The sequence below is a fragment of the Cibotium barometz genome, chromosome 20, assembly GCF_041138505.1.
Source record: "Cibotium barometz isolate CiBa-2024 chromosome 20, ASM4113850v1, whole genome shotgun sequence".
Taxonomy (NCBI): domain Eukaryota; kingdom Viridiplantae; phylum Streptophyta; class Polypodiopsida; order Cyatheales; family Cibotiaceae; genus Cibotium; species Cibotium barometz.
The window spans coordinates 8,081,625-8,105,752 of NC_141065.1; the positions used below are offsets into that span (position 1 = coordinate 8,081,625).

General features: G+C 46.9%; 1 protein-coding gene across 2 annotated transcripts in view; it reads left to right on the top strand.

Annotated features, from left to right (window-relative positions):
• The first annotated feature begins 6,915 nt into the window (after window positions 1–6,915).
• SFGH (S-formylglutathione hydrolase) overlaps window positions 6,916–24,128 on the top strand; it is a 160,797-nt gene continuing 143,584 nt past the window's right edge. The window contains exon 1 of one of the 2 annotated variants that reach the window (XM_086814425.1): window positions 6,916–7,050. The gene's annotated coding sequence lies outside the window, so the exon portion shown is untranslated. The remainder of the gene's footprint in view (window positions 7,051–24,128) is intronic. The other variant, XM_086814426.1, reaches the window with a different exon arrangement.

The window sequence follows — 24,128 nt, forward strand, 5'->3', positions numbered from 1 at the left end:
TTGCAAAAGGAAGTGGCATTTACCAAGGAGAAAGAAGAGTAATATACACAACAGAGCTAAAGGAAGCACATGCCACATTCCAAGAAAAGGAAGACGGATATACAGGGCAGGTCAACACACTCACTGAAGCCATTGCTAAAGAAGAACAGAGAGTGGTAAGCCATTGCTAAAGCATAACAGAGAGTGGTAAGCTTTTAAACGGAAAGAGAACAACTAAACAAAGCACATGTTGAGAAATTGAAAGCCCTCAATGCAAAGTCATTGGAGAAAAATCAAATGCTGGCTAGCCACCATCAACAAGTGCTTGAGCATGGACACCAGCAATTGACTAACAGCTAAAGCTTGGCAGAGGAGCGGCAAAGGCAAATTGAAGAGACTAATGTTCAAGCCACAGCCTCTAGGATTGCAAAATGGCTTCAGTCCACCAACCATGGCTTCAGTTCTTCTAGGAAGCTACACAAAAATATGCAGAACTGGCCGCTACTCGAGATGTGCGGGAGGAAACCATCTCCACACTCCTCACCACCAAAGAGTCCAAAATATAGGACTTGGAATGCCAGCTCACCCTCCAATAAAGATCTCAACAAACTTAACAATCAGATGAATTATGCCAACTCATCGAACGTGTGTTGGAGATAGGTTCGTTGTTGCCAGTAACTCCTCAGGCACCTCCTCAGACTCTAACATTGTTTTTATCTACACTAACCCTCTCTCTTCTTCAATATGAAATTAACCTGCTGGGATTCCTAAGTTGAGCCATGTTCTCTAAAAGCCGAAATGTGGTACAGGACATTGACATGTGGCATAAAAGGATTGGACATGTGAACATACAAAGGTTAAAGAACATGCAAGCAAGAGGCATTGTGAGTGGGCTGCCTAGATTCAAGTATGATGGGAATATGCATGTTTGTGATGCTTTGCTAGTTTGGAAAGCAAGCAAGGTTGCCGTTTCCTAAAGAAGGCAACATGAGTAGCAGGCCTGTGTGAGAGACACACACAGAGAGAGAGAGAGAGAGAGAGAGAGAGAGAGAGAGAGAGAGAGAGAGAGAGAGTACTCTAGTGCATGTGAACTACTCTTCTATGCATGTGTGTATGAAAGAGTGAGGTAGATTGCCTTGCATGTGAACTCCTCTTCTATGCATGTGTGTATGAAAGAGTGAGGTGGATTGCCTTGCATTGTGGTGAGAGCGACTCTGCGGGGGCGGTGACAGTGTGGAGGTTGAGATTGGAGGAGTGGAGCTTCCAAAAGCAAGCTTGGGGAGCCTCAAGGGACATGAGCTCAAAGCATTGGTAAGTACCCAACGATAGTTATTGTCTATTACTTCTTCCAATTGTGAATGGGTAGAGTTCTCTCTTGGGACATGTGGTAGCCCATAATAATTTAACCCTCCAAACCTCTTCTTTGAAGCTAAAAAAAGATTGCTTTAGAAACTCCCAAGGGATCTCTTGCATGTACTAGCACCCATTCATAATCACAATGACATTATCTACAAGCTAGCAAAGTCCTTACTATATGCAAAGAGCCCATCCATATAGTTCACAAGCATAAAGTCAAAGGAGGATATAGGAGACCACTCAATAACAGAGCTTTTAACAATGAAGAATCAACCAAGATGGTGGCTCTATTACTTGAAGAACCCATGCACATGCGTTGGAAAGAATACGAAACCAAAAAGAAGCACTTAACTTTTTTGAGTTTGACTCACCATCCTTTGGCATGATCCCAATTGAAGATTGGATGTGTGGACTGATCACTCAATTTATCAATTCCTATCAAGAGGTCCCTGAAAGCATAATCCAAGCCTCCATCAAATTCTTAGACACCATTCAAATCTACCTCCAAGATTTTAGAGAGGAGTATTAGGCCCACCCTCTGGAAGATCTATCAGTTGTTCACGTGCATCTAGTTCCTTGAAGCCTATAGGATGTGACCCTTTGAAGAGATGTTATCCTCCAATTTCATCCTTTTTGGCTATAACTTTGTGTTCATCGGGCAACAATGGCAAGCCACTCCAACAGGTAGTGTAACACCTCTGTAACACTTTCACATATAGAAATTGTCACACAAAGGAAAAGATGAAGATGCTACCATAGACAAAGACCATGCCTCATAGCTTCCGAGGATGGAAACAAGACTACGTAGGGGGGTTGTTCACATTTTCTCTATGCATTTGAAATCCCCACCTCTAGCATAATAGCAATTCACATTATGTTTAGCCATGGGCCCTAGTGATGTAATAAGTTCCCAACCATAAGGCTTATATGTATCAGTAGAGATAGTAGGCTATGGACACCCACTTGAGTTGGGGCGCAGTCAGGCAAAGCCACATGTATATATACAACTTCTGACAATGTGAATATGGAGAACAACTATTTTCACTTGTGAAAAGCTTTCTTCTTCTCTTGAGCTCTTACACCCTTGCTTGCATGTGTGAGTGCTTGTGGTGTGTTGAGTGTGCATGCTATATAGCTTGAGTGAGAGAGTGATTGAGCTAGAGTGGAGTGGAGAGGGGTTCAAGCTTGCTAGCTTAACCATTGTTATTGAAAGGGTTACCATGGAGGATTGAGAGTAGAGGAAGGGTTCAAACAAGAGGGGCGATTCCTCCAGGAATTTTTCTCTAACGTAGTCAAAAGCCTTAACTAACAGAAATAATCTGACCGAACCCGTAGTCCAATAGTCAGATCAAGGAAAAGATTGCACTTGGATCATAGAGACCAACTCTTTTTTCCTCATTAAGAGGCACAGCCGTTGATTCTTTTCCATAGAACAATTTTTGTCCGGGATTTACTTCATCTATCGTACCATAATAGAATTGAGTCTCAATTAAGGGATCCATCAGTCTAGCCTAACCCCATCGAGTCCCATGGGCCCAACCACTGTAGTGATGGGATCCAATTAGGAATTTGGTTAGGTTTTGTCTCCCGGGTACCAGGGAAAAGAGTTCAGAGGTCCCCTAACCGGATATTCATGCTTGTAAACTTAAAACTAGTCACACCACTTACACACCCAATATAAAATTACCTTTTTCATAGAATCAGCTATCTTTAAAAACAAAATTGAGTCTCAATTTAGGGATCCATCAATCCAGTCTAACCCCATCGAGTCCCATGGGTTAGCCAACCGCCCAACCACTGTAGTGATGGGATCCAATTAGGAATTTGGTTAGGTTTTGTCTCGGGTACTAGGGAAAAGAGTTCACAGGCCCCCTAACCGGATATTCATGCAAACTTAAAACTAGTCACACCACTTACATACCCAATATGAAATTACCTTTTTCATAGAATCAGCTATCTTTAAAAATAATCATTTAATGAAACCATTGAGTCACTGATCATAATCCTCAAAATCTCTGGTTAAATCCTTATTTCCAATCATTCCTTCATCGGTGTACTTATGGCATCATTGGCAACCAGAACGCTCACCACAGATGGCATAGTACGCCCCAAGGCTAGGGTTGCTTGGGAAACCATTATCCTACCCAAGCAAGAGGGTGGATTGACCCAGAGGTGCATTGTAAGGCGTCGCTTTGTAAGATGATTGTTAGAGGATTTCTTCCATGCACAGAGCCAAGGAAGGAATTTCTCATGCAACAGCTTAGGATGTGATCTCTGGTTAGGGAAAATTATTGGATATGCAGCCCACATTTTATCTTCTTGGAGGCTGAGCATCGTCCCCAATCCTCCCCCTAGTTAGATCTATTATTCGGGCTTGGGATTTCATGAGGAGGTTCTTGGTCAGCTGAGGAGGCTAAGAGACAACTCGTTTTGTGGAATAACTTGGTCTTGGATAAGTGTGGTATACATCGTGGGGAAGTTATGCATATTTAATGGGCTAGCTTAGGGACTCTCTTCCCCAAAGTGCTAGATTGGAAGTGGGTTAAAAGCATCACAGAGGATCAAAGAGGGGTGCTTATGCATATAAGGGCATTAGCTAGAGGATTGTGCAAATTGATGCTGCCCCATACCTAACCATAGGATCACAGCAGGAACCTTTTTGTAAGGGCTTCATCATGGTTTAGAGTTTTCTATGGGACATGTATACCTCTATAGGTTATGGGCCTCCCCACTCTTGGGGAGGATGATGCACCAATCTTTTTCTTTGTACAAGATGGATGGCATTTGGAGAGAGATGTTGTGCATGATATCACTGAGGGCTTAGTGGTACATCTAGTGAGAGTTGTTCATAGAGTATGGAAGCACTTTTATATTAATCATGCCCCAGGGATGATCATATATGCTTGGAGCCTTTGGTTGTATCTATCACGCATTTGCATTAGGACCTTGTTGAGGAGTGGGTGTGGAGGATGCTACTAACCCGATGAAAAGCATGTATTTCTTCACTTATATTGTGCGGAACACTAGACATCTTGTCCTTGTACACATTTAGAGAGTCCCTACTCTTAGACCTCATTATCACACTTGATATTCAAAGGGCTTTTGGAGCTTTCTCTACTTGATGGCCTTGCCATCAATGGGTGGAGATCTATCGTCAGTGTTCACCTAGCATGCCCAAGATGTGAAGGAGCTTCAGAGACGGTCTGCAGTTGCTTATGGGAGTGGAGGAAAGCACATAGGATTTGGACTATGATAGCACATCTCCTTAAAAGGATGAGGAAGGATGCTTACATTTCTTTTTAGTGCTATCATTTGTTTGACACACACTTGGGCCCATAGCTAGATATGAGGGGAACGTTAGCTAGGGAGTTGCTCGGCAATGTTGTCTCAGGACATGCCAAAGTCAGGACATGTCCCCCCAACACAGAGGTTGGACAATGCATGGGAGATTATTGCTAGTATTGCAACAACCTGGTTAATTTGGAAGGCTAGATGCACTGAGTGGGCACTTTGGCTTCTGAGTGATATCATCCATAGCCCCATGGCCACTCAAGCCAAAATCCAAGGATCCTTGAGGGTTTTGGAGAGAAAGCACGACCACTTTATGAGAGAGTGGGATTATGGCATCTTTTTCACTCCCACTCATATGGGACCTTGTTGGTAGCACAAGGTACCATATTGGTTTAGTTTTCCCCCTTGTTTGGTTAGAAATCTCCCTTTTTGTATATTTTTTCATACTTAATAGAAATCTCTTTTCTGGAAAACAAAAGTTGGACTAGGGGTGTGAGTCAACTAATAAATTAATATGTCACTTGTATGGAACTTATATTTTTATCTAGCTTTGATCTACCTAAGTAACTGGGTGGGCACATTACAAGTATGTGTACAAATTGGCCAATTATTAGAACTGTGAATGTGTATATGATATGGTTCATGAATTGAGGGCGTGCATGCCGACAAACTCTAAACTAGCCCTGCAAAAGGCATAACAAACTCTAACTAGCCCTGCAAAAGGCATAACAAATTTTGCTCTATAAATAGATGACAATGATGTGAATCAATGATTGAAAAACCAATTTGCAATGTTTTTTTCTTTGCTGTGAAATTTAAAAATCATGATTGAAATTTGGTATTGGGTTCATTTTTCAGGGACAAATTTATACTTTCTAGTACGATCCCATAATTACTATAATTTTTAGTGACCTTTGAGCATTATCTTGATTTTTATTGATTTGAAAAAACATCTAAGAGTGGATAGCTCTATAAATAGAAGTACAAAAAGGGTACAAAAGGAAGTGTGAAAGAAGTTAGAAATAAGTCCACATAATCTGCTTCGATTCACTGGGAAATATTTCCTTGTGTATAATCCTACTTCATGTTAATCAACATTTAGCATAATATGAGATTGCTCTCCCATTGAGACTCATACTAGCAAACTCTCAATCCCACTCCTCAATGGGTACACCTACCCAAGTTGGTTTCTCAATCTACACTATTTGTTAATCTCACAACTTTCTAGCAATGGCTTTCCATTCCAAGCTCCTTTCCACTCATCACAAGGGTTTCAAGCAAAAAGGGTGCTAATAGAGCACCCTCATGCTCTATGTGTGTTTCCCATACAACCTTCCACTCATTACAAGGATTTCAAGCAAGAGGGTGCTCTATCAGCACAAGGAGAAGCTCTAGGTCGTGTGTTTCTCAATAGTTAGTTGCCTATAGCAATAAGAGTTCTCTCGCATTAAAATCAACTATGAATGGCACATTGTAGAGATTTAGGAGTTACAAACTCCATAACAAAATAGTGACATAGGTGCATCTCATGAGAAACCATGTGGCGTGCAACCATAAGTCGATGATCATTTTATTGCCTCTATGCTACTTGCATAGAGGCAACAAGTGGTGTGGAGATCTTAATTCAGCTCCCTTGCTGCTAAGTTCATCATACACCTTTTGATATTCTTCCGTCTAATCAAAGACAATTTTAAAAGTTGACATCATGTCTAACAATTTTAGCATAGAATATAATTAACCTTTGGTAATACCCAACGTGGCCCATAAATCTTTGCATACCCTTGTAATTTATTGGAGGTGGTAATTCCTAGAACCACGTGAGCAGGTATAAAATATAGATTCTTATACTATATATAATAACTTAATTATGGACATACTATGAGTACAAGATAGCAAAATGGCACCCAAATGTTTTTTTGCATTTCCATTAAATATATTATGTGAGATTTTCAAGAATAAGTGTGTTTTTCTAAGGTTTCATTTTAGTATGTATAGATTAATGCTTGAAGAAGTCAATGAAATGATGACCCTCCATATCCTGTTTGTTTAAGGAAATAAAATGATGACCCCCATATCCTTTCTATTTGCATGCATTCAACCATATCCTTTCTATTTAAGGTCTCACAATTCTCTATAAAAAACCTCAAAGGGTTCATTCAACGAGTAGAGGGAGGGAGAGAGTGGAGGAGAGGGAGTTCTAAGGTTATATTAATTTAATCAGTTAAGAAAGTTGTGAATAATAAGAATAAGAATATATATATATATATATATATATATGGAAAAAAGTTGTAAACATGCATGTTGAGATAATAGCCAAATGTTCGTTCATTTATTCTTTTGGAGGGCGTGTGAATAATCTTTCATTTATCAGCAGCCATGCCAGGGTGCTACTGCTGCTGCTGTTGAAGCTCCAGACTGAAGAAGGTATGAGTGTCATCACTTTCATCTCAATTTCTACGAAGTGTTTGTAGATCTACTTTTCTCACCTCAATCGTGCACACACACAAAATCTGTTAAAACGTGAGTACCGAGCCAGCGCCTCCGAGTTGCTTCTCCCTCTGGTTCGTCTCATCACGTATATGTTTGTCTCCTGTTTTTTTTTCCCGCCCATTTTTGTATCACTATGTAGTTTTCCGTACCCTACTGGTTAAACCCTAGCATCCACCAAGCCAATTCTCAAGATCGTCACAGCCGTGTGGGTGGTCAGAGGGGCGATCTCAGCCGTACCGTGTACTCACATGTTAGCGTCATCACTAGCATTCAATGGAAGCTGACGTGCTACAATCTCGAGACCTCACGTGTTGCCATCAACGCTGCTCCTGGCTGGAATGCTGATGTGTTATCTGCTGAGCTCGTCTCTTGTTAGCAAGGCTGGAATGGATTCCAAGATGGGCATACAATTCTGACAACTTAGCATGGTACAAGACTGCTTAAATTTACTGTAGTTAAGTCGTTTGGATAGTGGAGATGTATCTTCCGACAACTTAGGATGATGATGGATCATGTGGACCATGACTTACTTATGTCCGAACTACAAAGCCTCCTAGCTTAGGTTCTAACTGTCTATTTGTGACTAGGGTACCATTATTGCTTAGCTGGTGTGCATTCATTTATCAAAGCATATCGTCAATCCTCATGGCCCTCGTTCACCACCATTGCTTCGGAGGACCAGCCAAGCATCAGCCAAGTCTCTTGCACACAACCAGGGCTTGTGACTTGGAGAAGGGAGGTCCTGAGTTCAAATACCCGCAGCGCCACAACTTGTAACGCCTTCGGGCAAGAAGACCAAGCTGCTTCTGGGTGGGCATTAAATTCCAGGGGGGGAAAACAGTGACCTGAACACATTTTTGTGCTTTGGATTGATTGCTATTTCAAAACGATTTCACACTTGCATCCATTATGTGTCTGCTCCACTATCCAAGCTTCTATCAGCAAAGCACATAGCTTGGGTGGTCATATTCAGGGTTGCCAAGTCTACTTACTTCCTTGAAGATATGATATACATACATAATTGTGTCCAAGAGGTTGATCAACCTTCTGAGCTCAATGGAGGTTTGGTAGTTGGTAAAGGTCCAATCATGCTTCTTCAAAGGATCAGTGGTAGAGGCTCTCGATAATCAAATGTCTTAGTGAATTAACACAAACATGAGGAACCAAACATCAGAGATGGCACCCATAAGATGTTTTCGACAATGACATTAACAACCATCACTTGTTGATAGAACAAGCTCTCATAAATGGCACCCATACAGGTACTTGCTGATGATGAGCTCTCATTGTAGTGTGACTAAGAACTTGCACGGTGCACCAATGATTGACCCATCCAAGATAGTAGGTAGATAATAGAGACTAGTACCATTAAAATTTGTTAATGCAAGGTAGAATAGTGGCAATTTCAATGGCATACCTCCAAAGTGCTACACTAACCTATAGGATCCTGGATGCATCACAAGGCAGTCAGTGTATGAAATATTGAAGTCCAAATGGACATAAGCACATCATGTTTGGACCTTGTAAAGCCCTCATAGGACCACCTAATACACAAGCTAAACACACAAGGTTAGTACATATAGAAAACTTACCTCCCAACTGTAGATTCCAGCAGGAATCTCCATCGAGCCAGGGGTTCCACTCCCCATAGGCCAAGCCAGTCAGCCCTGATGTTCGATACCACCAGAGCCTGTTCTGAGGGACCTCAGCAAGACCGCTTGTGAATGCCATGTCCGTGGGTGGCAGGAGTCTGGTCGTGGCATAGATCATCTGCCAACTATAACCCGTAAGTCACTTATATAGTGACTACTGCCACTATAAATAACAATCGAGCTATAAATAGTGTAACCATGGATTATCACTAATAATAAACCCTAGCCACTTGTAACCTACCTGTGGTCTTCCCTTAATCCCAAGGCTTGCCAACCCTATCTAGATTAGTCCCTAATCCGGGGGATTAGTGTTAGGTACATAACATACTTCCCCTCCTAAGACCTAGGAAACAAAATCAAGGAATCTCTGCTCTAAACTAGCATCTGTCCCAAGTCGAGTCGTCCACCGCCCTATCTTTCCACTTGATCTTATACTCAGGGATCAACTTATTTCTAAGCTTCCTCTCCTTGAAATCCAGTACAAGCTTTGGCTCATGTGGAACAAAAGAAGTTCTCAACCTCTATTAGTTCTTGAGGTGTAATTACGGTATCTGTAGCTCCCAGTTTCTCCTTGAGTCTACTCACATGGAAAATTGGATGAACTTTTACATTAGAAGGCTATTCTAATTCAAAAGTGTCACGTGCACACCCGTGCCATGGCCTAATCCTCAGCATGAACAACATACTCTTTGATTCATACAGCATTTAGGACAACAAGATCATCATCATCATCAGCTTCATCATCATCATTAGCATCATGGAGGGGCATGAGTATCCAGTCGGCAGTGTAAATGGCATCTGTTTGGAATTGAGAAGGAAACCCATAGGAGTCGCTTGGTGACATCTTTGTATTCACCCGAAGGTACTGAGGCTGACAGTACATCTGCTTATGTGACTTCTATGATATTGTGTACTAGTCACATGAGATGGTAAAGTTGGGTATGGTTCACAGTCGGCCGCACCATGAACTATAACTGCAACTATGGATAACTCTATGGAGGGCATAAGTCTTGCGAGCAGTCCTAGAGTTGGTTTGGTTCATGGATATATGGACTGAACTCTATTTGTGCATGTATGCATACACTTTTTGAGGTATTATTGTATTCTGGTGCCATTGGATCTTGGTACCATTGAGAATACATTGGATAATACTCTGGATTGTGTCGTGTGATGCATGTATATTGGTATGATACATCAAGTACTTTATTATATGCATGGATGCACCACTAGGTGTGACTCCTGCGGGACGGCCATGACACATATGTGGGAAGTACTTAGTGGATGTATTGTTTGGATGCATTGAGTGCTTTCATATGCTCATGTTGTACCTCCAGTTGTGGGTCCTGCGGGATGTCCATGGGCGTAAAACTTGCGAGCAGCCGTGAGACTGTTATTTTGGAGTAGGTAGAGCATCTTGAGGAGCATATTGTTTGCGAATGCATATATGTGTCATGCACATGTGTGTCATATGTAGAATGATGTATGGTTTTGTTTTTGGCTAACACAGGTTACGTGTTTCCACTTGGTTTTAGACTTTTGATCTGCAGGTTCTTAAGGAACAAGCACGAGTTGTTTGTCACTTTGACGTGACGGTGTGGCCATATTGTGCAGGATGATTGTTTCATCACCCAGATGCACTTGAGGGCCAGTGCTTTTGTCATATGGGAACTCTTTGCTAATAAGATGTCTTATTGTGCCATTGAGTGCAATCGAGGATGCTTGCTATTTTTCAAGAGGGGGGTATGTTACGACCCTGTGTTTTCCTCTTGACAGTATGCAGGTGGGCACAGGGACATGGTGGACAGTGTGAATGGCATCCGTTTGGAATTGAGAAGGAAACCCATCTGTGGGACAGTCCCAGGTATGAAGGGGACAAAAGGATTTTAAGTTTAAAGGTTTTATAACCTTTGATGATTTAAAATAATAATAATATTGGAGGATGCGCTTTTTGTTATGGCTTTTAGTTTTTGCTTTTTGGAGAAAAGTGGGCTGAGGCGCCTCCTCATTATTAAAAAGGGGAAGGGTAGTAGAATCAGTGTGTGTGTGTGGTGCTTCTCCTTGGTTGGTGTTCTGCCCTGCAGTACACACAGGCGAACAGGCGCACTTTTTTTGTGCAACAAGCAGGCACGTGGGCTGGACACAAAGAGGCAGCTGCAGGAAGCGCAGTACTGCAGGAGATACGGAACTGCCACAGGCGACACACAGGGTTGCAGCTACACGCATGGTGCTCTTTTTGGCGACTGGTGGGCTGCAGCCTATATTCCCCTTAAGCGGGCTTCTTGCCACACATCTCTCAAGTTGTGTAGCACTCTTATTTGTGCAAGATCAACTTTTTCTCTCACCTTGCCCTTTTCAAGATGTCGACCCAAGAATCCGAGTTGGAGTCCTTTCTCGAACATGGAAACCTGCCGGCTACGAAAGCCACCGATGCCGATCTTTTCGACGATTATGTTTCAAAATCAGATTTCCAAGAGTTTAAAGTTGCTCTCGAAGCTTCTTTCTCGGAACGTCAAGCACAAATCGCCACGCAGATGCAGGCTTTACAGTACTCCATCTCTTTTTTGACCACTATCCTACTACTCTTTCGGGTATGGATACCTTGGCATCTGCTTTAGTCTCAATATTACTCCGGAACAGTTTGGGGGCGAGCAAAAGCAGCGTACCAAGGAGATAGTGGACACTTGGCTACATAAGTGGCAAGTCCATTTTCAGTTTCATCCATATGACGATGGAAAAAAGATCCAATTAGCAGCAGGTTTTCTCTCAGGTAAAGCTTTACTTTGGTGGAAGGAACTCAACCCTAAACCAACAACTTGGGCACAGTTCGAAGACGTCTTCAAGAAAGAATTCCTCAAGAAGGAGGATGACTATGATATTGCCCGGTTTACTACTTTGACCATGACCTTGCAGAACCTCACTTATGAGCTCTATCTCCAGAAATTTAGGGATTTGCAGATGAAAGCTACGAAGATGGATTCCACAACTCTTTTGGGTTTCTTCGTAGCTGGTTTACCTGACTCATACCGTTTACAGGTTAAAAACAACAAATGCAAAACTTTGGACAAGGCCATTCATTCCGCTCATATCTATGATGATACAATGGTCTCTTCCAAGTCTAAACCCGTTACCGAGCAAGGGAACAAGCACAAAAGGAAGTTCTCCGCACCAATGGCTAGCACGACTGAAGGAAAGTCTTTGGACCAACCTTCGAAGAATTCAACTTCGACACCAGCGAAGAAGAAACGTCTCCTTAAGGCTTTGAAGCTCAAGAAGGAGGGACGTTGCTTCATTTGCGAAGAAAAAGGACATATGCGTAACGAGTGCCCGAAGCAAAAGGGTGCAAAGACCAATGCTGGATCCAAGCCAAAGGCAGCTAACCAGTTGTCTTTGACAGGTACGTCAGTTACTGTACCTTCTCGCCCTAGTACATGTTCTGATTGTCTGGTTAACTCTAAAGTTTTTGGCTTGCATGATCTTCTCCGAGTTTATGGAGAAGTGGATGGCCATAGAATCCACATTCTTCTAGACCCCGGCAGCTCACACAACTTTGTTATAATTACAAACTTGTGCAGAAATTGGGTCTTGATACAACGCCCAGCTATCATACCTATGAGGTACGCCTACCTGCGGATCGGCAAGTATGGGATCGAAAGGTGGAGACGCTACCGATTCGGATTCAGGACTACAAAGATACTCTGGAATTCTATATTATGCACCTAGAACATGTAGACTTGTTATTAGAGATTGAGTGGTTTAAGACTCTTCAAGTCCAGATAGATTGGTCTAGTCATATTTTTTCTTTTGAACATAGGAACACCTAGTATAGTATCTTAGGTGATTGTATACATCCCTTCACCAAAGAGTCGCTATGGATGGATAACTGTCGTCTCACCTCTACAACCTTGTCTGCAAACGACGCGATAGATGCAAAACCGCATGCTACTTTAGATCCTTTCGCGCCGTTACGGAAGCAAGAAGATCACAAGGGATTACCTTCAATTTGGGCACGTCAAGCCTTCACTTGGAAATAATGTGGTCGCACCGAAGGAGGACAGAGCTCTCTTGAAGTCAAAAATGAATAATGTGGTTCCACACCTCTATATATACCTCACTAACCGTCGGACACACGGCACTAGGAGAAAGAAGGACAACACCTAGAGAATGTGTATAGATTACAAGAGATTGAACAAGCTGACAATTAAGAACCGTTATCCTCTCCCTAGATCAGATGACCTGATTGACCGATTAGCCGGAGCCACGAAGATAGATTTACGTACTGGCTATCACCAGATACGTATTCATGGAAGGCATGTCGAAAGAACCGCCTTTCGGACTAGGTATGGCCATTACGAGTTTCTCGTATTACCTTTTGGGTTAACCAATGCTCCAGCCACTTTCTAGCAAATGATGAATGATCTTTTTTGTGAACATTTGGGAAAATTTGTGGTTGTGTTCCTGCATGATATTTTGATATATAGTCGTACTCTTGAGGATCACGTTAGACACCTCACGATTGTCTGAACTATTTTAAGACATAATCAACTATATGCTAAATTAAGTAAATGCGAGTTTTTCATGACAGACATCATTTACTTGGGACACAAGATCACTAGAGATGGATTGAGCATTGACTATGACCGTGTTCAGAAGGTTCTGGCTTGGCCTATATCGTGAATAGTGAAACAACTTCGTTCTTTTCTCGGTTTTGTTGTTTTTCTTTGGAAATCTGTGCGGGAGTACTCTCAGCTCGCACTACCGATGACCGACTTCTTGAAAGGTTGTGGACGTAAGTCAAATCAGCCTATCACTTGGAATAACGATCTGGATATGGCCTTCAGACTTTTGAAAGATAAAGTCAAGGAAGCACCTATCTTAGCATTACCCGATCCTAGTCGGCCTTATGTTCTTGAAACTGATGCCAGTGACTATGCCATCGGGGCTGCTCTATTTCAAGATGGTAGATCTGTTGCTTTTGAAAGTAAAAAGCTAGACAACACTCAATCTCGTTAGCCAACCCTTGAGAAGGAGCTTTATGCGGTGATTCACGCTCTCAAGGTTTGGAGACATTATTTATATGGCTCCAAGTTTGTGGTATTGACTGATCATCAGTCAATCAAGTATGTGTGTGATGCGGATGATTTGAGAGGAAGGAAAGCTCGATGGACTGAATTAATGCAAGATTTTGATTTTGAGATTCGTTATAGAAAAGGGTCCATGAATAGTGTTGCAGATACGCTTAGTCGAATTAGAGGTGAATACTTTGTCGTTCACCGAGATTTCTACTAACTTATTTCAGTCATTGAGAGGGCTTTGCAGGACTGATAGTTATTTTGGTCCATTTTGGCAGAAGATCTAGGACGGGAGCTCGTTGATTGACCAAGACTCGATGACTGAGCAGCCTAACATTCAGGCTGCAGGAGGCCAGTGGATGATTCGGAATGGTTTACTATTCCGTAATGACAAAATTTGTGTACCACAGATCCCGGACATTAGGTCGAAGATTCTTAAGGAGTGTCACGACGCCCCTTCTGCTGGACCCCCTGGGGTACACAGGACATTATCGTTAGTGAAACACACTTTTTATTGGCCAAAGATGAAAGGGTATGTAGAAGATTATGTTCTCAAGTGTCAAGTTTGTCAAGTAAATAAAGCTGAACGCTTTAGACAGGTTGGGTTGTTGCATCCTTTGCAAATCCCAGGTAATAAATGGGAAAGTATTTCCATGGATTTTATTACCTGATTGCCAAGAACACATCAAGGCCACGATTCTATTTGGGTTGTGGTAGATCATTTGAAAAAAATGGCTAGATTTTTACCAACCCAGAAGACCATTACAGCTACGCAATTAGCAAGGCACTTTATCGAGCAATTGTTTAGACTGTACGGGTTACCGCCCCGCAGGACATAGTCAGTGATAGGGACTCTAAGTTTACGAGTGATTTTTGGAAACTTATTTTTGAGAAGTTGGAAACAACTTTGAATTTGAGTTACTTAGATTATCCTCAATCTGATGGCCAGACCGAAAGAGTGAATCAAATTTTGGAGGATATGCTTCGAGCATATGTATCCAAAAGGCAGAGTCATGGGAGGATTATCTTCCTATGTTAGAATTTGCATATAATAGTACTAAGCATACGAGTATAGGTTTTAGTCCTTTCATGCTTATGTATGGTTTTCAACCTAGATCACCTGTTACAGTGGGATTCTCAGGACTTCAGCATGATGCAGCACGTAATTTTTTGCAAGATATGCAAGAAATGTTACAAGTTGCGAAGGAATCTATTAGAAGTGCTCAAGACCGAGATAGATTTTATTCTAATAGACATCATTCACCCAGAGAGTTCTCTGAAAGCACAATGGTGTATTTGCGAGTTCCGAAAGATTCCGAGACTTTACAGACAGGTCGATTTCCAAAATTATCCCCTAGATACTGTGGACCATTTCGTATTACACGACGGATTGGTTCAGTTGCATATAAATTGGATTTGCCTTCTCATGTGAAAGTTCATCCTGTATTTCATGTCAGTAGACTTAAGGAAGTACTGGGTGGAACAGACCAGTTAGTTACTCCTCAAGAAATCATAGATGTCGAGGACATGACATTTGTTCCACACGAACTTGCAAAGATTCTTGGATTTCGTGAAAGAAGATTGTGTAATATGCTTATCACGGAATACAAGATCAAGTGGAAGGATCGTGTTGAGGAGGACGCTACATGGGAGACATTGACTACTCTTCACAGAGATTACCTTGGCTTTTTAGTGAGCTCAGGAGTGAGCTCTCAGAAGAAGGGGAGTATGTCATGTGCACAGTGTGTATCTACCATGTGCTACACGCACACAAGACTAGCTTCGAGGTTGGGGAAGCTTGGAGCTAGGCAGGCTGATTGACGAGCTGAGTTAGGGATAGACTAACGGGCGGGCACCCAAGTATGGACGGACGGGCGTCCAAGTGTGGACGCGCGATGTTGTCCAGTAAACATGCTGACAGCAAGGATGCAGGCCGACCAACACCTCTATCATATCTATAAGCATAAAGTCATCATTCATTCATCATCATCTAGAGTCCTCTATGCAATTATACGGTGAGAGGGAGAGGGAGCGATTGAGACGAGTTGGACTGCTCTCCCCCTTAGCGACACGGCCACCACCAATACCGACACATGCATGGTACTCTGAGGTAGTCGAGTGGTTTCATGCACATGGCATATAGATGGACTGTCTCCCCCTGTTTCAGTATAGCTTGGATTCCCCATACCTTGATCTCTCACGTTAGGAGATCAACCAGATCATCTGGTTGGATCTACTCGGGCTACACATACACCAGACATGGGTGTCTCCATTAGAGATTGGTAAGAAGGGTGAGTTCTACAGTGATCACTTCTTGAGACTCTCCGAGGAAGGATTCTTTGAGATCCTGGGATACATATAGATACACACGTCACATGCCATGCGTATCACGATCGGCCAGCTCAGTGTATCCTCCCACTGCCTCAGAGTAGAGATTGGTAGAGCTGAGGATATCCCACATGAGGAGAGGACATGCACGGTATGCATCACCAGAGCAGTAGAGGATGAGGCCCATTATATGCTCAGTTGCCCGGCTTACTATGAGATACGGGGGAGATTCCACTGCCTCTTCCGAGAGGGATTCGGACCACTCACACGGGTGATACAGTTTGAGGATCAAAGGTGCTCTGGCATGTACTTGATGGAGCTCAGACGACACAGGGATGAATTGTTGAGGCAGCATGCTGAGAGACAGCCTTGGCTCCAACAGGACACCTCACAGAGAGCCATCACATATTTCTTTGTGGTACATACATCCACATCGGAATCCACTGCCCACAACAGTTCCTCTACTACGACATCAGAGCCCACCACCCGTACCCATGCTCCAGCTCCACGCCCCGCAGTTCTTAGTGAGAGAGCTCGATCCATTTTGTGAGCCAGACATCCCCGACCCAGAGCATCAAGACCCTCCAGCACACATGTCACGCTCCCATCACAGAGGCCTGACATTCACTCCACCATTAGATCGGTTCTGGCCGAGGCGGGTATCGTCGTTAGCTGATCACAGCATATCTCACTCTACACAGGATCATATGTTGTTCACATGTACTGTAAGATGTTTTCATTTTACTTTTTCTTTCAGTTTTCCATGGCTCAGTATATCCATGGTACCATTGTATTACTTTTGGTCTCAGAGGCCCTTGGGGTCTTCCGTAGATGTTAATATAACTTTCTTTCTCTCTCTTTTTTTTTTTCCGTGAAATGGTGTTTTATATTATATGTAAAAATGTACATCAGCCACATGGCTCACACAGAACCTATGGCCCCAAAAAAACCTCCACAAAAGATCCTCTAAAGGATCATGACCATGCACACCTGTACACCAATAAGAAAGCCTCCTAGCCAAATAAGCATCCCAGATAAAAGCATCAAAGATGAGCCAGCCGAGCCGCCGTAGACCATAACGAAATAACATCTGCATCCAGTAGCTGAGCTGAGAGAAGAGAAGAAAACTGCCAAAGCAGCAAACCGCGGATATGTAGAATGTGCCCATGTATTCCAGACAAGGAATCAAAGATGAACCCATTCCGTGTAGTCCAAATATGCCAAAGTCCTGTCCATCTAAGGAAATGGAATATCACAAGGTGACTGTCCGAAGTAATGACTTGAGGACAAATCCCAAATATCCACTGATAAGCCGAAACAGTAGACCTCTCTAGTGCCTCCCAAACGCGAGAGACAAAAGACCAAATCTGACGGGCCACTGGACAACTCATGAACAGATGCATAACTGTTTCAGTGCATGTCGTGCAAAAGAAGCAAGAGGCCAATGTAATTTTACGACGGCTGAGCTGATCCCGTGTAGGTAACCCTCCCCCCAACATCCTCCAAATGAAAACCTTACCTTGGTAAGGGAGTTTAGATTGCCAACCATGCATAAGAGTTTTCTGCCACCATGATTTGGACTTGTGCAATCCCCACACCTTATTGGCCTTGGCTGAAACCCAATCTTTCTCTGATACGAGCTTATGATAGACCTGGTTAGCTGAAAGAGATATCAAGTCACCAGATTTACATAGTGCCCAATCAAGCCAAGACTGATCTGCAGATGGTCGAGGCAATGGAGTAAAAGGCTCAACTGCATGCATGATGTCAACCCATAGTGGTTGAAATGTCCGAGGAACCCTGAAGTGCTGTCGAATACGACGAAACGAATATGGCCTGTCACGACCAGGTATCACAGCATCTCGGATTCTAACCAAGCCTAACCTGACCATGCGGTTGACTCGTATGTGTGAAGCATCTGTGTCTGGCCAAACAATGACATGCGACTCCACAAATGTTTCGAACTGCAAAGAGTTCAAAAGTAGTCTTTCATGACCAGGATCCCACCGAGCCAATAGTAGAACTTCATGCCAAGAAAGGAGAATATGCGATAAAATGTGAGATGAGCGAATACGGACAGGATGAGCTGCATTCACAATGTCCCCACCATGAAGCCTGCACACGTGTCTGTCCATGTCACAATCCCTCCAACTCAATCAAGTCACGAGCCATGAATACCCAAGGCTGCTCCTGCAAACACATCCTGAAAAAGCGCCCACCTACGCGCCACCATATGCAAGCGGACATCCAGTAAAGCAGCCCCACCCATTCTTTTGGGCGTCGTAATGTGATTCCAAGCTATCCATGTTTGACCCATAATATTTCCTTGCCTCTTCCATAGCATAAATCGAATGGGAGCAACCAAACGGAGAAGAGATTTGTGCGTCCGAGGTAGCAAAGGCAAAAAATAGGTAAATATCGGCTGCGCGATCTGCTCCTGCGTCTACCCTCCCCCTGCTGCCCCTCGCCGTCGCGCGCCCTCCCTGCCCCCCGCCTCTCCTCCGCCTCTCCCCCCCGCCGCCTTCCTCGCTTCCTCCCCCACCATCTCCCCCCCGCCTTCTACTCTCCTCGCTTCCTCCCCCGCCATCTCTCTCCCCCCCGCCTCCTTCCTCGCTTCCTCCCCCCCGCCTTTTCTCCCCTGCCATCTCTCCCCCGCCATTTCCTCCCCCGCCTTCTCTCCCCCGCCATTTCCTCCCCCGCCATCTCTCCCCCGCCCCCCCGCCTTCTCCTTCGCTTCGAGGCTCTTCCCCCCGCCTTCTCCCTCACCTCCCCCTCCGTCTCCGTCCCGCCCTTCCTCCCACCGCCAGCTCCCCCCTCCCCCCTCCCCCCGCTCCGCCCCCGCTATCCTCTCACCTTTCGCCTCTCCGTTTCCTCGTAGGGTTGTGTCCCTCCCGTTGGTGACCCCGGTCTCTGGCTTTTTCCCTCTGGAGGACTCCATGGAAGCCGCTCCGACTACCCCTGCCGATTCCGGTCTCCGTCTGGAGTTCATAGCTGCAGATCAGCAGTTGTTTGTTTCTACAGTATCCGCTCTTGAGGCCTCCTCCTTGGTCTGCAAGATAGTGGGTAGCCGTCCGATGCGGATAGAGCTTCGCGACCTTCTGCAAGGCAGCCTCGTTGGCGTGCCTGCCAAGATCGTCAGCGTCGATTTTTTGGGACGTGGCTACTACCAGGTGGATTTCGAGTCCCCCCAGGCAGCTCAGACGGTGCTGGCTCGGAGCCCCATTGCCCTCCGCTCATCCCGGGCGTTCCTGGCGCGATGGACTCACGGTTTCGACCCCGCTTCTGACCCGCTAGCAGGCGCGACAGGTTTCCCCATCACTATCTGCTTTCCTGGACTCCGCAGGGAGTACTTGCCCCTCTTGTCATCCATTGGCAAGGCGTTCGGGCAGGTGGTGGAGACGCCTCAGACAGCGGCCTCAGTGATAACTCGGGCAGCAGGACTCCCGGCCAATCAAAGCGATCCTCTTCCATGGAGATCCCACACGATCTTTGTGAGAGAGCTTGCATCACCCGTTGGATTAGAGCAACCACCTTGGTGTGACAACGAGTGCGGGAGGATGGCGGTGGACGAGTGGCTACGGTGGAGCTCTTGAGCCATGCTCGGCAGATAGGGTAGGGATTTCAAAAAAAATTCAAACGGCCATTCCACCCTTACCGCGACCATTCCACACTAAAGCCACATGCATTCGCTCGTAAGCGTATGGCTGTACCCCAAAAAAGCTTTTTTTCAAAAAAAAAATCGAACGGTTGTTCCACACTTGTCACATCCGTTCCAAACTAAAGCCACGGATTTTCACTTGTGAGCATATGGTAGTACCCAAAAAAAAAGCAAAAAAAATTAACAAGAATTCGAACGGCCGTTCCACACTTTCCATTCACCGGAGTCCCTCCCGAAGACGATCCTCCTCCCTTGTCTTTCTGGAGGACATCTGATACAGCGCGTGGAGTATTCGGGCCTCCCCGGCCAGTGCTACAACTGTCGGGAGATGGGCCACCTCGCACGCGCTTGTCCCCGCAAGGGGGTTCATCCTTCACGCTCTGCCGCCTCTGGACCCCCTTCAGGAGGCCCGAGGGGTGGCCATCCACCTCAGAGACCGGACATCCCTGGCTCGTCTCAGCAGGCGCCATCATCTGACGAGCAGGCTCCGGCGGAGGATGCCGCGCAGTCCCAGGAGGCTGGCGGATGGCAGGAGGTTTGCCGGCGGAAACGCTCGGCCCGCAGGGACCGTCGCAGACGCCAGCAGGCAGCACAGGCTGGCGGACAGGCGACCCCGGCTGGCGTCCAGGCACCTACCCGCACTTATGCTCCAGTCAGGGATAGGCGGCCAGCAGGTCCCACCCCGATGGACGAGGATTCAGTCTCAGTGCCCGTTGAGGCCGCCGGTGGAGCCCCCCACGTGGAGACCCCGCTTCCGCCTCCCCCCGCGGGGGGCCCCGCCCCCTCCATGGAGCATATTCCTGAGGATCCCGGGCCGCACTCTGCGACCCGCGGCCCCTCTTCCCTTCACTCGGAGAGCACTCCTTCCTCCCTCCCCTCTCCCCCCCCTCTCCCCCCCCTCCCGCCTCCCCCGGCGGCCCCCCCTGACTCCTCTCCTCTGGCAGATGCCTCTCCATCCTCTCCTCGCTCTCCCCCCTCCTCTCCGCGAGCCACCATCCCTCCCTCGGCCTCTCCAGGATACTCCTCCAGACCACCCACTGCCCCCGGGGCAGCGCAGTTGGGTAGGCCAGAGTTCAGTTCAGCGGCTGTTCCACCGCCACTCCGGGCCGGTGGAGATGGCGATCATAGCTTCGCCCGCCACAGAGTTCTCTCCAGCCTCCCCTGGGGGGCCCCCGCGAGTGATGGGGCTCCCAGTGGATTATGGTTTTTTCAGGTGTCTCCAGCTGGATGCTGGCCCGTTTGAGACACTGGTCGCGCTCTTGCGAGTTTGCGTGGTGTGCCATCCCTCTCGTTCTCCTTCAGTGGTGAGCAGCATGGTAGCCTTCTCCTTTCCTCTCAGTGTTGCCCCAGACACAGCATGGGATTGCAACTCTGTAGAGGAAGTTTTGCGTGATCAGATACTGGAGTTTTCTCACCACTTCAGTGACCTGGGGCTCACGGACCTATTGCAGACCCGATTACACTCAGCCCGCATGAGCTTGTTTGGCATAGGAGATTGGCGGGCGGATCCGGTCCACACCTCAGTTGAGGCGGTGCTACTGATTCTCCTCCACGCCGCCCCGAGGGTGCAGCCTACCTTTAGATACATATATGCAGAGGATTGGTCTCACGCCTATGCCCTGGACAGGGCGAAGGCGGAGTGGGGCTGGACACAAAGACAGGTCACCCTTTTTTTGGAGAGACTCCGCACCCGGACTGACAGTGACTATCTCCCTCCAAGCCGGCGCCCAAGACTCACAGAGCGGAGGGCAGCTCATCCGGGCCGGCTGAGAGGGGTGAGCCAGTGGCGGCTGCTTCACTTGCCATAGCTCATCCATGAGGATCCTCTCATGGAACATCCAGGGTCTTGGTGGACGTCGCTGCTACATTGGTAGGGGCAGACTTCGCCAGGAGATCCAGAGGGCTCTCGTTGGAGGACCCATAGATATCCTTTTCATCCAGGAGCACCACCTTTCTGCCGGGCGTACCCGCACCTGCGGGAAGATCTTGCCAGGCAGGAGTCACACTTTTTGGTCACCGGCATATGGCTCCCAGGGGAACCAAGGTGGAGTATGCATCTCAGTCAGCGAGCAGCTTCTATCCGAGGTTGTGGATTCTGGCACTCTGGTCCAGGGTCGAGCGCAGTGGATCATCCTTCGGGTTGGGGAAGACCGCATTGGCTTCCTCAACTTCTACGCCCCTAATGGGGCGACCGGGAGAGCTGAGTTCTGGAGCACCATTAGGCAGTCCCTCCCCATGGCAGACCATTGGTGCCTAGGGGGGGATTGCAACATGCTGGAGGATGCAGAGGACAGTATGGGGGGCAGCCAGGAGACCATTCATGGGCCGGAGCTCGCTGCCTGGGAGGAACTAGTGCTGCAGGTGAGAGGCCAGGATCCGTGGACTCTCTTGGAGTTTGGCAGGTTGCAGGGGAGTTTATCTTTCTCGCGCTCGGATAGACGGGCCACAGGAGTTAACCTTTCCCGCATCGACAGGTTTTACATTGATGAGTGGGCTTGCGATAGAGGTGGCACTGTGGGTATACTTGCAGGCTCCTCGTTTTCAGACCACTTTCCAGTGCTTCTCCAGATCGATGACCCCACGAGAGGAGAGCGAGGCCAGAGCATCCGGATTCCAGATTGTCTCATAGAGGAGCCCGAGGTTGCGACCAGAGTTGAGCAGGTCTGGCAGGAGCTTCAGTTCAGGAGAGGATCGGCAGCCAGCGATCTTGACAGGGGTTTGCAGGAGATCAGCAGGATGCTCAGACAGGCTGCCCTGGACCGTCTGGAGGCTTTCAGAGAGCAGGAGAGGAGCCTGCGGAGGAGTCTAGCTTCCCTTCAGAGACTTCAGGAGAGGGAGCCTACGAGCCCTTGGATTTCAGAGCAGATGGAGTCAGCTCGCACAGAGATCAGATCCATCGAGGAGAGGAGGGTGGAGTTCCGATTCCTTGCTCGGGCTTCTTTTTGGACACAGGCTGGAGATAGAGTGACTCGAGACTTCTTTGAGGCGACAGGGCCCCGCTTCAGACGAGAGGGTCTCAGGCGTCTTCGGCAGGCTGATGGCCAGGTGGTGGTGGATCCCCCCAGGGTTCGGGTGATCGCCACAGATTTTTACAGGGATCTGCTCTCTGCTGAGCCAGCAGATGACAGGGTGAGAGAGGCTCAGGAGGCAGTCTGGAGCTTCACGAGACCGGTTGTGCCGGCCCATTTGCAGCACTCCCTTCTCTCCCCCTTCTCGGATACGGAACTGGAGGAGGCTCTTCAGGCACTTCCTCGGGGCAAATGCCCTGGTGAGGACGGTCTCTCAGTGGCTTTCTTCCAGAGGTACTGGGGTCTCTTGCGTAGGGGCTTCAGATTGGCATTCCAGGAGATCATGGAGTCGGGAGACATGTCGGACAGCATGGCAGAGGGGTTGATTCACCTGATCCCCAAAGAGGGAGGAGACAGACTGGAGATTAGACAGTGGAGACCGATGACCTTGCTAGGCACGGCCTACAAGGTCCTAGCTAAGGCGATCAGCAGGCGGCTTTAGCCTCACCTTCCGGACATCATTCACTCCACGCAGAGAGGCTTCATCCAGGATAGGAGCATCCTGGATAACATCTTCTCTTTCTGGGAGGCTACGGCTTTGGCTAGATTTCGGCGGGAGGATCTGGCAGTGCTCCTTCTCGACTTCGAGAAGGCATATGATCGGGTGGACTGGGCCTTCTTGGAAGGCACTATGGAGAGGATGGGCTTCCCCCCTCAGTGGATCCGTGGGGTCTCTGCACTCTACACATCGGCCCATAGCCAGGTGCTGATACAGGGCGTGCGCAGAGAGAGGTTCCAGCTCTCGCGCTCGGTGCGGCAGGGGTGCCCCTTGGTGCCCTTTCTTTTTCTTTTTGTGGCGGAGGCCATGAGCACTTTCTTGACGGCACAGGATACAGGTTTGCGGGGCCTCCAGCTCCCCATCCGCACCTCGGAGGAGCTCCTAGACTCGGAGTTTGCGGATGACACTGCTGTCTATCTTCAGGGAGGGGAGGAGAACCTCCGCCGCTTCGCCTCAGCCATGGACAGGTTTTGCAGAGCTTCGGGCGCTTTGATCAACTGGCACAAGTCGTGTGGGTTGTGGGTCAGTTCTGTGCTCCCCCCGACTTGGAGACCAGTTGATGGGTTTCAGTGGCTGCCCCCCGGCACTACAGTGGGCTATTTGGGATGCTATGTGGGCATTGACATATCTCCGGAGCAGCAGATAGCCCCCCCTTCTTCTGAGCATTCGGAAGAAGCTTCTATATTGGAGTACCGCTCGTTTATCTCTGGCTGGCCGAGTGGTTGTGGCCAACCAGGT